The 13,382-nt window shown below is 29.8% G+C and overlaps 1 protein-coding gene across 5 annotated transcripts in view; it reads right to left on the bottom strand.

Annotated features, from left to right (window-relative positions):
- Window positions 1-13,382, bottom strand: part of LOC143197672 (beta-1,3-galactosyltransferase 5) — a 46,274-nt gene that overhangs the window by 28,744 nt on the left and 4,148 nt on the right. For 2 of the 5 annotated variants that reach the window (XM_076406294.1, XM_076406286.1), the window contains exon 2: window positions 6,360-6,423. The exons of the other annotated variants lie outside the window; for them this stretch is intronic. The gene's annotated coding sequence lies outside the window, so the exon portion shown is untranslated. The remainder of the gene's footprint in view (window positions 1-6,359; window positions 6,424-13,382) is intronic. 5 annotated transcript variants of the gene reach the window in all.

Below are 13,382 nucleotides of genomic sequence, written 5' to 3'. Positions count from 1 at the left end.
GTCGTTTCCGAGTAACCTACAATTTGTCTTTATGATAACTTAAATCTAGGTATATAACTAGGAGGACCCATCGGCCCTATCTCAGTCTCTGGTGAAATAACGTTTATACATGTCTGCCTATATTTTTATTATATGCATCTCAATACACAACACTACACTAGATGATCAGATGGTTTGATTCTTTTGAGTCTGTGTTCTGTTCTGGTGTTATCCAAAAGCTGCAAGACTTCAATATTCTCATGAGAATGGAACCTTTCCTCATGCCCAATTGCAATTCTCTTGACTTCTTGACTGACTCTGGATAACAAACTCCAGAAGCTAATGGTAAAGTTTGTATTCATTCAGCCAGTATCCCCCTTTCTACTCATTCTTGCCATTAATTATTTAACTCTATAACTTCAGTCCAGATAGTCCTATAAGAGCAAAGAAATTTTTACGTTGTACCGTAGTGTACATGTCAGGTTATTTAGTAAAAATTTTGAATTAATTAATTTGAATTAAGTGTGACATACAATTATGAATAAATCAGTAGACTCACAAATTGAGACTTATTCAATAGAGGCAAGTCAATATCTCGTGCCCCAGACAACATTGTTTTATTATACTGTCAGTAGGTCTTTGAGCTATGACTTATTTTATTCAGCGATTTTGCCACGTCGATAATATAATAAGATTTTTGTCAAATGTTAAAAAAAGTAAATTTAAAACCGTTCAATTGTACATTCCATAATAATCTTTTGGATAAAACATTAAAACTACTAACAAGGTATGCTATATACTTTTGGGTAAAACAGGAACAGAATATTAAGCAGGAAAGACTCAAAGTTTGCTTTCAGTATAAGAAAAACGCAACTCTGATAGATCCTATTAAATTGATGGCACTAAACAAATGAAAAAGTAAAAAGACGGAAGAGATAATTTTCATTTGCAATTCACCAAAGTTTTTTGCTTACGGTTTTATATATATATGTATATAATATTTATATTTTATAGATATATTTATTTTTATGTTATATTTATATTTTGTAGAGAAATTTACATTATATATTTATATTTATTGTTATAGATTATATTTATTTATTTTTAAATATTATATTTATATTTAATTCAATTTTATTTAATAAATTTATTTCAGAAAAAAATTGTTTTTTATTTAAATATCATTGGTCAATTAAACATGACGTCAAGGCTGTCACGTGCCAAACATTAGTAGTGAGTCAATCAAATGTCTTCACAGTAAAATATTTTTCTTAAAGATGCCTATAATGGAGATTTAAAATTGAGCAATCGAATTACTTGAATGGCCCATTATGGCGTCCTCTGGAAGTTGGGCAAAGCAAAACTTTGCGCCAGAGTCCCCTATTGAGTTGCATCTCTATTACTCTATGACATTAAATGAAGAAAAACTAAAGCATTAAAAACAGACGGATCACTGACAACTGTAAATCACGACATCTGCACGTGCAAATATTCAAGTAGACGGAATTATTAATACAGGATAAAAAAAACTAAGGAAATCACTGGAATTAAATAAGAAAATTCACTTCACTTGAGATGATACGTTTTGAGGATGAAAAAAAGTAACAATGGTGACACAAAACTTGTGTATTGCTAAAATCACATCATATACTGTGAAATATATTACTCAGATATGATAGATATTCATAATATTCTCTATTAAAAACCAAATTATTTCATCAAATTTCGATTGCAATAGTCTCACTAAGTTTGCCGATATTCCTTAGACGATTACTAATTCAATAAATGACACTAATTCGGATCATGGATGTATACACAACTACATGAAGAATCGCAACACCAACAACACTATATTGATGATCCAAATGCAGTAAATTCTTCAATGTAGGAAGATAATAGAGTGTTATATTTTTCTAAAATACACCACGGAAGATTAGACACAAATTTGAATAAAAAACTGATAAAATATGTTAATCAAACAAGCGAAAGTAAGGGAGACATTTTGTTGTCAAGATAATCAGTTATTAACAAAAAAGTCACCCTTTCAACATGATACATCATGTAAAAATTAAAGAAATTATATAAAAGTAACTAGTATATAGTTATAGTAAATAAATGTTCAAAATATTATTCAGTGCTTCAGCAATACAAGAAATATGTCATGTCAATTACAATAAATAAATCGATTAAATCTAATTATAAATCCCTCATTATAAATATTGAAGAAACGGAGGAGGACTTACGTCTTTTAATTTGTTGACTTGTAAAAGAACTGGGTATCAGACTGGTATACAGACAAATTTAATGGATATTTTTGGCTATACATAATAAATGTCAATGCTGTTTGGTTTTTTATGTGTATCATTACCGAAAAGTGATACAAATCATTAAATTTAACAAGTAAACAAAATTTTCTTGAATTTAAAAACATCTTTTTCTTATTTCTATAGGGATTTCATGCTCAAGTTATTTTTTGTGGCTTGTGCACATTTTTTTTATTTCCGCTATATAGAGGAAGCACACATCAACTTTCTTATTTCAAGCAGTATGACTAAGTAAATATTATACGCTCTATGTCTAGGATATATAATGTTCAAACCAAATTACATATCCTTTTAATCACAATAAACCTGCCTAGATAACAGAATGTTTGGTATTATTTGAAACTTATTTTATTTTACTTCTCTTTTGATGCCAAATATTTTTAAAATAATTTTCTTACTGAATATATTTACTTAATATAAACATAGATTTTAATTTTTAATGCCTAATTTAAAGTTTAAAAATTAGAATACTAAAATAGAATTAGAATAGTGTTCAAGTCTCAGAACCATACAGAAGAATTGGCAAGATAAGTTTTCGAATCAGGCGGATTTTAGTCTTGATTGTAATATTATTTTTAGCTCGGTCTATTCGACTTATTACTTTAACAGTATTCCACTTTCTTCCCCTGACGAAGGATGAGATGTTTTAACAATACTTTTTTCTTCATTAACTCTCAAGCCAATAAATAATCTGTATCAACGAACATCAGATCGATCAAGGAGTTTGTAGCATCACAATGAACATCATATATGTGTTTTTAAAATATTTTTATATAGTTGCATTTATTACTATGTTGAAAGGTAGTAGAGAGACGACTTCTCCTTAGCGAACACCGGCTTGGATCTGAAATGAATTTGGCAAAATATTTTGCACTGGCTTGCAGCTAATAGAACCATTTTAATAAGAGGTAAATTGAAAAGTCCCCAGCCTGGCACATAGATGGCGCTACTAGAATTAAATCCATATGTTTTTTAGTTAGCACTAACTCTTAAAAAATGCGTGTATAAATTTGACAACTGTCGGATCATTAGTTTATGAATTATAGCATTTTGCGTGAAGCAACTATTGTTATTGCGAAAAAAATTGATAAAAAGGAATTTCGCATGTTGATAAAATATTGCTTTTTGAAGGGAAAAATACAGTTGAAGCAAAAGCTTGGCTTGATGACGAGTTTCTGGACACTGCCCCAGGAAAATCAACCATCAAGGATTGGTATGCTAAGTTTAGATGTAGTGAAATGAGCACCGAAGACGGTGAACGCAGTGGACACCCAAAAGAGGTTGTTACAGTTTAAGATATCAACTGAACGTGTACATCATATCATTCACGAATATTTGGGTATGAGAAAGCTCTATGCAAAGTGGGTGCCGCGCGAGCTCACTTTTGACCAAAAACAACGATGGGTTGATGATTCGGAGAAGTGTTTGAAGATGATCAAGCGTAACAAACCCGGGTTTTTGCGTCTATATGTGACAATGGATGAAACATGGCTCCATTATTTCACTCCGAAGTCTAATCGACAGTCACCCGAGTGGACTACATACGATGAACACACTCCAAAGCGTGGGAAAACGTAACAATCCGCTGGCAAGGTTATGGCGTCTGTATTTTAGGATGTTCATGGAATAATTTTCATTGACTACCTTGAAAAAGGAAGGACCATCAACAGCAACTATTACATAGCGTTATTGGACCGTTTGAAGGACGAAATCGCTGAAAAACGGCCGCATTTGAAGAAAAAGAAAGCTCTGCTTCACCAAGACAATGTACCGTGTCACAAGTCAGTGAAAACGATGGCAAAAATCCATGAATTGGGCTCTCCAGATCTGGCCCCCAGCGACTATTTCCTGTTCTCGGATTTCAAAAGAATGCTCGCTGGGAATAAATGTTCGTCGAATGAAGAGATGATCGCCAAAATTGAGGCCTATTTTGAAGCAAAGGACAAATCATACTACAAAAATGGCATTGAAAAGTTGGAGGGTCGCTATAATTAGTGTATCACCCTTGAAGGGAATTATGTTGGATAAAAAAAACTAATTTTGCCAAAAAAATGTGTTTTACTATGCTAGGCCGGGGACTTTTCATTTGACCTGTTGTACCTGAAGAATTTTAATAATATTGGAGAAACATGTACAGCTCTTAAAGCTGACCAAAATGATAGTGTTAATCACAACAAAAATCGATAAAAACGACATCATATGCTTTTCACATCTATAATACGTTCCTCCATAAGCTGACACATACTTACAAGTACGAAAATCTTATCTACACGACTGCTTTTCGGTCTAAATCCAATCTGCTCTTCTCCGCTTCATTATTCGCGAACTCTTTGAAGTCTCATTTGTATAATTTTCATGAATATCAGACACATCATACTTTGAATAAGATACATTGTAGAATGAATAAAACTAAAAAGGTATAACACTCAAACCTTATTTAATACACCCTAAAATTAATGTTTAAATATAGCTATAAAAATGGCACATGTTAAAATGAGTACTATGTTTTAAGTGTCTATTTTTAAAGATTACTCAAAAAAAGCTGTCTTTTTCAGTTTCAACTAAAAAAAAGCAGTATTGTTAAAATAGAAACGAAGTATATTTGATATTTTTCTAATAAAAACTCAGCAGTGTTCACATAATTTTGATTTTTTATAAAAAAAAATCGTGCATGTGTAAAATATAGGGTATGCTTAAAATATCTGTGCTTGTATTTAAATAAAAAATAAAACAGTATATATAATTTGTCTGTCATTAGCATTTTGTAGGGATCAAAACATGAGAGTTACAGTGGTTCTGTATTAGTTGTAATTTTTTTTATCAAAATTGGTTCAAGAAATGCTACCATCAATGATTGGATATATTCTAGCAAAAATGAATTATTTACTACTTAAGATATGCAACAAATAACAATACAGCATTTTTATGTTACAGAAAAAGAACACAAAATAGCATCAATAGCCCAAAAAAATCTTGAATTTTGAGGTTTTAGGAATACATACATATGAATGCGAAGTGAATTATGAAATTTAACTACAAACAGTATTTAACAAATTCTCCATAATCCAAATATTATTTTTATTATAACAATTGAACGTTTATGTCATACAACAATCATTACCAATAACATATACAAATAACTATAATAGATCCAAAAAATTGCGTGTAAACTAAAGATAGAATATGTGACTGAATTACTTATTTGTCGGTAGACAAACTTAAAAAAATTCAATTGCGTAACACATGCATTTCTGTTGATTCACTTTCTTCATTTGGTATGAAAATATAAACACGAAATAAACAATAATAGACTCTTTTATATGCAAAAGAATGCAAATATATGAAAATAAACGAATAAAAGAGTATGCAAATTCCTGAGAAAAAAATCCTTGAATTTAAAGAGGAAAACGTTATAACTTTATTTCAATGCGAAACAAATGACGAAATAATTTTAAATAAAAATAATTTTTAACATATTAACATATACAACATTTCCATTCCAGTGCCAATAAAATATATTATTATAAATTGTATAAATATTTTTATATTAACAGTAAAAGGTAAAAATCCCATTATTCAATATGTCTGGACCTGACATATAGATGGCGACACGTGTTACACATCATGTCAATATTTTGGTTAATTTAGCAGTTACAGTGATGTTAGTGAAATATAACATTTTATTATTTTTTTGAAAACAATGCATTATGTACATATGGTATATAATGCATTGGTATGGTTTTTCATGTACACAAGGTACATGAAAAAGATGATAAAATTAAGCTTTTTGCAATCAATTTGCTTAAGAATTGCTCTGTCGTCAACCGTATAGTCCAGATCTGGCGCCTAGTAACTATTGGCTGTTTAAAGACCAATGCTTCCAGGTTGCCAGAAAGCATCAACAAAAGAAAATTTTAAAAAAGATGAAAATTAAAAAAAGCATTAAATAATGCCTGGGAGTAACAGGAGTAGCAGTACTAGTAAAGAAGATGATGATTTTATTGTTTTTACGAATAGTGACAGTGATCAACCATAGACATCAAAAAGTTTACAAACCTTGAATACCAATCCAATGTATTCATACAATATTGTATGTAAATAAGTTTGTCCTCATCAGGATCTGTAAAAAGATTGTTTTCTTTAGCAAGTTTTATTCATTCCCCAATAAGAGGCTGTTTGATACTAGAATTAAACATCTAGTGATCATGAAAAGATATTTTTCTTTTACTGATTAATAGACTGGACTGGATTAGTTCTATTTACATAACGTAACACCAGACTCTATTGTATATTATACTTCAAATACACGATTTAAAATATTTTGTAATTTGTATTTTAATTAAAACAAAACATGTATTTGGCCCAGCTTTGTCGTCCTTTGTTTGAAGAAGCTAGAATTGTCGGCCAATAACTCGATATAGATATGTTTTGTTCATTGCGATAATGGACCTACTCACAAAGCACTAGTTTTTCATACTAATCTACTCGTAACTATCGGCAACCATCATATTCCTCCCATTTAAAACCCTCCATTTCCCTAAATCCAAAAAAAAACACTTTGAGTCAACTGTAGAGATGAAACCTTTCCCGACTATTAGAAACAATGAATCAAAAACTTAGAGAAACATTGGAATTAATATTTTTGTTTTCAGATAGACCGGAAACTTCTTGAATGATATATTATGTGGTTTAAACGAGATGGAAAATCCTGATACATAAACGAATAACTTTCAATCAAAGTGTTTCTTGACAAAGTGATTCTAAGGAAACTGGCATCAAACAATACACTCGAAACAAATATATTTATCATCATTAGGGACATAGAAATAAAAGTTCCATACACATTATATGAATAATAACATCATTTGTTTATTGAAATTTAATGTAATGTAAAATAAAAAAACATCACGGAAAGAAGTTACAAACATTTATTTATAGAGAACAAAGCCATTTAATAATTTCTGAAACAATTTATACTCATCAACGTTAATTATGGATGCCTTATTTATGGAAAGCAAGCACTGGCTTTCAGCTCAACCATCGATTTTGTTTTAGTCTCCTTTATGGTTGGAGAATGCTCACTGCCCATACTGTTCCATTGTTTTCTTTATTAGAGCAGAAAAACCAGGACATCATCTCTGGAGCAGAGATTTTGTCCGTATTATTTTAAAATGTAAATGAAAGACACACATACACGAATATGGATATTAGAGTTTATGAATTCCTAAATCTAAAAAGTAAAAAAAGTAAGAAAATTTATATATACGTATTATTTTATATATTTTATATATAACGTATATAGCGTATTTAGTATAACAATTATTTATTGACCAAACTGACTTAAGATAAGATAAGATAAAAAGTTAAAATATAAAAAAATGATATCATAGTTTGGAGTTAAAGTAATTTAGTTTTTTTAATTGCGAATCTATTCACATAAATTAATCATTTCTGAGATTTCTGAGTAAAAACTAAACCAATCGATTTTCGTAAGGCATTTTTGAAGTTAACTTTAAGAAAGTTTTTCAGAGCTTTAAAATGCTAATCGGATGGCGCAAGATCCGGACTATACATTGGATGCATCAAAAATCATATGGGAAAAAACGAAATTACTTTTTCCCCAATCTAATCTTTACCAAGTAGTATGAGAATATCTACTTTTAGCGACGATTTTTTACAATACATCAAAAATTTTGAAATAAAAGAATGAATGAACTTCCAAGAGTAATTTTAGTAATTAATTTAAGACGCCACAAGTTATACACAAAATGTTGTACATAAGTATCAATGATTTTGCATCAATAATCACTTTTTTTCTCTTTTTTGATATTCTTGTATTTTAAAAATGTCATTTCATTTAACCTCTTTAATTTAATGAAACCTATGACTTAAGTTAAACAAGCGGTCAGGAATTATTTCAAAAGATTAAGGTTAAGGCAAAAATATCTGAAGATAAAAAATGGAAAGTTCAAACCGAACTAAATCATAATGGGAAATCGCTATAAATTGAAATTAATACATGTGCACTAAACTTTTTTTGTTATATTTTAGAGCCAACTAGGGTTTATCTGGACTGGATCTACTGCTTAACGTAAGCTCCGAACCACGGTCCTCGGTATTAAACCTATCGGCTGACGAGTGACCAACTTGGAAATCGTACCAGAAGACATCCAGCCTTTTGCCTTAAGGACAAGCACAAATATAAATTTACGACCATTTTCCAGTAGGATTCGAACCCACGACTATCGCAACAGCAGGAGGACCAACCTGTCGCCTTGGGCACTACGCCAATCAAGCCCTCTGTACTAAACTTTGAATACAAATTGTTGTTATCGAAACAGAAATGGTATTAAGTGATTGTGTATGATAAAAAGTACAAAATATTAATGGAAATGCTTAAATGGAATCCAACCCATTGTCTTCACCAGACATTGCTTCTTCTAACTACCACTTGTTCCGTTTCAAATACCGTTGATAAAATAAAATAAAAACTTATTTCTATACCCTAAAACTTATTTATATTTTAGAACAATGTAACGAACCAAGATGATTTATTTTAAAAATGTTAATGCAAACATTTAAATAATGTATATAGTTTATTTAACAATATAATATTCAAAAATGAATCAAAAAAGAAATAAAGAAATGACTTTAGTACCTAACTGCGTTACCAAAAATCCTAATGCTGCCAATCCTAATAAAAAAAAAACAAAATGCAAATACCTGATTTGGAAGATCTTATACAACTGTACTTCAGAAAATGTTTAGGAAACGAAAAATAAAAGAAAATTTCTTTCATAGAGTCATTTTGTTATGAAGTTTTATGTCGCTTAAATATTATGTCTACTAGTTTAGGATTAGGAAAGTATCAGTCCCAGGACTAATTGAGTTATATGTTATATGTTCTTATATAGTTTTATTCCTTCAAAAATGAAACTTGATCCTACTCTTGCCCTTCTGGCTGCAAAAGAGTCGAAACATCAAGAATAAAATGAAAATAAAACTAAAATTAAAAACGCAACTCTCACCAACACATTTCCATTTCTACAAAAAATAATGTCAATAGTGTCAAAAAAGGTCATAATTATAGTTTCAAGAAAAACTACTAAAAGCGAAATTGTCACTTGCCTCCGCCATAAAAAAATAGTAGATCTATCGAAAAGTTGGTTGATATCGCAACGTTAAATCATATACAATCGTAGAGATTTTATTTGTAATTAAAATAAAAATGTCTAATTATAGAGAGATAAAATTTTTAATTAATATTACTAATATCCTATATTAATCTCAGTAATATCTTAATAAGTACTCAAATTCGATATTATATACAGACGAAATATGATAATGATATGAAGGGTACTTCAGATTAAGCCATTTTTGCTTTTATATTAGAAAAAATATTCGAAGCCATATAGCAAAATGATGTCTCAAAAGAGTTCATCCTAGAGAAAAAAGCTCCTGCATTTAGATTCGACTTAATTCAGCAGTAGATGCCATTTTCTTGTCCTATATTACTGATTCCAGGCTTGAGCTCCTGCATTTATTCTAACTGGATCTTTTTGAGATTTACAATAGCAGGCGATTCGTCAGGTGTCAATGCTTTGGACTTTGATTCATTAATTCTAAAACCAATGGCTCTACTATCCAAACTATATCATAAAGAATGTTCGAAGCATCTGTATCAGTGCATATATCATCAACGAACATGAGTTCGGCTATGAAGTTTGTAGCAAGGACAAACGACATCTGCGTGGCAAAGACCTACTAGGATCTCAAATGAATTTGATAAATTATGTCACACGCTCTCACAGCTAATGGTACCATCGTAAGACGCCTAAAGGAGTTTAATCATGTTTAGGGGAACATGTTCAGCTTCCAAAGTTGCCTAAAGTACGGGCGAGTATATACAGTCTAAAGCAGAACAAAAATCAATAAAAACTACAATCGGATACTTTCCACATCTAATATGTTCCTCTATAAATTGGTGAAATGCGAAAATCGGTCATAACCGGTCTAAATCATGCCTGCTCCTCAGAGACGTGCCCTGTTACTTCACGAACTCTTTGAAGTCTAATTTATATGATTTTCATAAATAATATATATGAAATATAGGTTGCACAGAAAATATTTCCAGGAAAAGCAATTTCGAAAGGGAGACTCCCAAAATCCCTACCCGATTTCTTTTTAAAAAGAACATCTCAAAAGCAGAGATTCAGTAATAAAAAAAACCCCGACTAAATCAAAATAAAACATTCTTCAAGAAATGAGGAAATTTCCATAGTAACCTGCATGTGTGTGTTCGAACAATTAACTTTGTTGTAATTTTCTTGAACGTAAGAGATTTATTTGTACACTGATATAGCGATATGATCTGTGAAGGACAACTATGACCTTTTCGACATTGTTCTTTTTTAAAATATCTTTCAATTAAACAAATATTTTATTTATTAATTATCGAATTGTTAATTAAATTTAAATATATAATTATTTAAATTATAATAAATGTTTTGTTTGTTTAACTGGGCATGATTAGTTGTTACAAGGGGTAATCTGAAGGTCAGGAGACCTTGTTTAATATAAACATAAATGAATTTACGCTTAACTATGCCAATAATCAAACCGGTTATTATCAGATTCTTCCAAAAATATTTTCAACTCTTTTGATTTGTACACTCAACTAAGCACCCGTTATATTAAATTTAAATCCCTACATATAAATTTACATTATAAAATTGTTGTTATAACTCTCTCGAAGCCTAAAATATTTAATTTTATTGTCACTATGTATTGTTTGGTTATTCGAAATAATTATCCATGAGAATTGGGTTTTTTTGTTTTACTAGTTGGTAATTCAATAAAATAACCACAAAATTATCTTTTTATTGCTTTTTGGTACTTGGTAAGGTTGATTATAAATGCAACCGCAATCTGTTGCAATGTGTAAATGTCCTTTTCATATCTATATTCTTGAATTTTCTGCTTGAGAAAACGCGAAACGATAACGATTTAATTTCCTGCAGTATATTTCAGTATAAGTACTTTAATATTTAATGTACTATACAGGAGATGGAGATGTACTATACAAAATAATATGAACCTCTGATATATATATACATAATGTTTATATATTAATAGGGTGTTGAGTCACCATTTGATTTTAAAACATTCGTAGCGTGTCTCAATAGTTTCCAACGGAATGTTGTTCCATCCTTGTACCAAAACATCCGCCAATTGCTTCAGTGATATTGAAGATGGGAATCTACTTCTCATTCTGCTCTAAAACTCCCCTTAATGGTTCAATTATGTTAAGGTCTGGCGATTGTGCTGACCAGGGGAGATGTTTGATGATATTCTGATGCTCATCAAACCAAGAAACAACATAACACCTTTTTGGCTGTATGTTAGACACATTATTGTTTTGAAATATAGCAGTCTTTGGCAGCAATATGCTAGGCACAGTAAGAATTTCATCATTGAGAATGTCGAGATATACACTCCCAGTAATCCGGCTAGTTATGTGAACGAGAAGACCATGGAAGCAGTGTTACCAACATGCAACAAGGTATATTATATTGGATAGCGTTCATATTATTTTGTCTATCCCTTGTATATAAATTTTAATTGAATTTAACGTGAGAAATAAAAATAAAATGTCAATAAACAAATTAGCATTTTAAAATAGAAAAGACACCAGTTGTAAGAAAGGTACTTAGCCTTGACAAGAAAAAAAAAATTAGTTGTAATATATATTTATTTTTCATCACCTTTCAGTTCGATTCAGTTCGTCCAACTTTTTTCTATCTTATGTATTCTCTCTAAAAATATCATTGCTATAAACCAAAATACGTACTTAGCAACGACCTCATAATTAGAGCCAATATTTTACGCCTAAATATTTTGTCAGATTTGAAAATGGGAAATAATCACCAGGTCCTATATTTGAAGAATATATTTGATACAAACAATTAAGATAAAAAAAAGTTATACTCAAAACATATGAATGTCTTAGACGATCTTGAAGTAATAAAAGCTTCAGTTAGCTTAATTTTAACATAATTATTTGACTTATTTATAATTTATATTTTACACCTCAATATTCAATGTGTTCATCATTTTAAAATCCTTAAAATGTAAATCCTTGGAAAAGTTTATATATATATATATATATATATATATATATATGAAAAATATGACGTCAATAATACTATTGCTATACATCAACTATACCAGGTACATATATAAACCAGGAAATTCAACTCAGGTAACCTATAGTTTAAAATTCGAATGATAATTACATAAAATTAATTCTTATTTGGTCTATAAAATATAAACTAATTCAAATAATAATTATTTCGTTTTCAATCAGATGTTTTATTGTTTCCTTTATTATTGAAATAAATTTATTGTTTTCAAATGCAAATTTAAATCCAGTATTTTGGACCATCCTATTATTTGATACAAAATATTCACGAATGTTATACAATGCTTTAATTTAATTTGATACACATATTTATTTTACTAATTTATGTAGTGAACATCAAAAACATTACTATTTAGTACTATTGCTTACTTTTCCATTTTAAAGTCCTCAATTTTTATTTGTCGAATTTTTTTATAATGATTAACAATTATTGACTGTTAGGTCAAATCCTACTAGCGGGTATTCTAATATCCTGCAAGCTCTATCTCAAAAACCATACCAAAACTGACTCCTAGCTTTAAAAATATATATTTAATTTAGTAAATTATAAGCTGTATTGGTCTTCACAAAATTACCTTAACAGTTTCAATTGACGTCAGAAACAAGCCTATAAAATCATTTGTTGGGATTCTATGCCCAAAAAACCCATAAGCTTCACAATTACCTCTACCAAAAAAAAAAGATCGGTCATCGATCAAAACGGGTCATACTTAGTTTAATAAAACATTTTCAACGACAGCTGTATTTCTAAATAATAAAATTTTCTCTATTTAATGAACATAAAAATCATAAACATTTTGGGGACGAGTTATTGCTAACAATTTTTTCGTCAACAGTGTTGAAGCACAATCGTTTGGTTAAACGGCACGAAGACTTAG

Source organism: Rhynchophorus ferrugineus, unplaced genomic scaffold, assembly GCF_030347505.1.
Source record: "Rhynchophorus ferrugineus isolate W39M unplaced genomic scaffold, kcgeb_rfMv2 rfM5, whole genome shotgun sequence".
Taxonomy (NCBI): domain Eukaryota; kingdom Metazoa; phylum Arthropoda; class Insecta; order Coleoptera; family Curculionidae; genus Rhynchophorus; species Rhynchophorus ferrugineus.
The sequence above is the reverse complement of the archived record's forward strand: the minus strand, read 5'-3'. Positions and strand labels throughout refer to the sequence as shown.